Source organism: Bison bison, unplaced genomic scaffold, assembly GCF_000754665.1.
Source record: "Bison bison bison isolate TAMUID 2011002044 unplaced genomic scaffold, Bison_UMD1.0 scf7180017864492, whole genome shotgun sequence".
Taxonomy (NCBI): Eukaryota; Metazoa; Chordata; class Mammalia; order Artiodactyla; family Bovidae; genus Bison; species Bison bison.
The window spans coordinates 7,358,620-7,360,174 of record NW_011495051.1 but is presented as its reverse complement, the minus strand read 5'-3'; the positions used below and the strand labels follow the sequence as shown (position 1 = coordinate 7,360,174).

Below are 1,555 nucleotides of genomic sequence, written 5' to 3'. Positions count from 1 at the left end.
GAGGCCCCGGAAGTCATGGGGGTGGGGGGAGGAAGTGAGGGGGGGTGCCGGAGGCTGGAAAGGGGAAAGACAATCAGGGCCTCTCACTAACCTGCACCCCCAGACCTGGAGGATGGCCAGGGTACTTCTGTCCCCAACTCTGACCGAGTTTGGCCAGTCCTTTCTGCTGTCTGACCTCTAACCACCCTGCTGCAGAAGTTCCAGCCCATCCCACCCTTTTCAGGATGAGGTGCCAGGGCAGTGGGTACCTGGGAGGATGGGCCGGGTGGAGCACCTGCTGGGCATGAAGGCGGGGCCGAAGCTCCAGGGGCAGCCAAGCTTGTCTTGTCTTACGTCCTCCTTGCTTAGCCTCTTGCTTGTCTCTCTCCACGTCTCTCTCTGTCTCTCCACGTCTCTGTCTCTCTGCACTTCTCCCGCCCTGTCTCTCTACGTCTCTGTCCTCACTTCTCCTTCTTTCAGTGCCTGGAACACACAGTCATCCAATTGTAGGAAACCTGGCTTTCCACCTGCCTGAAGGGTCACCCCCTGCACAAGAGGGAAGTGATGGAAAATATTTTCTGGGAACCTGAGAGAGACTAGAGGCAGGAAGCAGAAACGGTACCCCTGTGGAGACCCCTGGAGGTGAAGGGGGTGAGGTGAATAATGGTATAACTATAATTACCATCCAGGCAACTCCTTTGATCATCACAACAACCCTACCAGGCGGGTAGTTATCACCGTGTATTACGGTGTCTTGGGTAAGATGAAGTGTTTTGGGACACAGAAACACAGAATGGGACTTCCCTGGCGATCCAGTGGTTACAACTCTATGCTTCCGTGCACAGGTTCAATCCCTGGTGGGGGAACTAAGATACCACATACCACATGGGGCGGCCAAAATAAAAAGAAAGAAATACACAGTGACTTGCCCAGGGTCACTTAGCCCGAGGAAGTAGCTGGGTCTGGATTTGAATCCTTAGCTTGGTAGATTCCCCTCGCTGCCAGCCAAGCCACCCGCACCCCCATTTTCCAGGCAGAGACTGAGGTCTGAAGCCATGTGACCATGCTCCATGTGGGTGGGTGACTGGCTAAAGGTGGAGAAAGCAGATGGGCGGGGGGAAAGGGTAGTGGTGGCGGGTGTCTGTGTCTCACCTTCCCTGGAGCACGGCGAGTACATGAGACAGAACAGAGAGATATGGAAAGGTAGACAGGCCAGTCCACGAGGGGACAGGTAGGTGGCTCAGGGAAGTAACGCGGGGTCCCTGGGAGGCGGCCCGAAAGTCCAACAGGGTCTCCCTGAAGCCCCCGTCCCAGACCAGCCTGGACGTCTCTGGGGTCTTCTCGCTCCTCTCCCCGTCCCAAAGACGAGGGGCGAGGAGGACCCCGTCCCGTGCAGGGAGGGGGCGGGGCCTGCGGGGTCCCCAGCTAATGGCAAACAGCTGCAGCTCCCCACGCCGGCCCAGCCGCTAGGCCGAGGCCCAGCCCGGCCGGACGCCCGGCCGCCTTCCCGCCGCCTGGGGCCTGGCTCCTGCCCGGCCACGGAGGAGGGCGCGGGAGGACAAGGGAGGGAGGAGGT

The 1,555-nt window shown here is 59.3% G+C and overlaps 1 protein-coding gene across 2 annotated transcripts in view; it reads right to left on the bottom strand.

Moving 5' to 3' along the window:
- KANK2 (KN motif and ankyrin repeat domains 2) overlaps positions 1-809 on the bottom strand; it is a 25,352-nt gene extending 24,543 nt beyond the window's left edge. Inside the window, exon 1 of one of the 2 annotated variants that reach the window (XM_010828331.1) lies at positions 249-809. The gene's annotated coding sequence lies outside the window, so the exon portion shown is untranslated. The remainder of the gene's footprint in view (positions 1-248) is intronic. The other variant, XM_010828330.1, reaches the window with a different exon arrangement.
- Between the last annotated feature and the right edge of the window lie 746 nt (positions 810-1,555).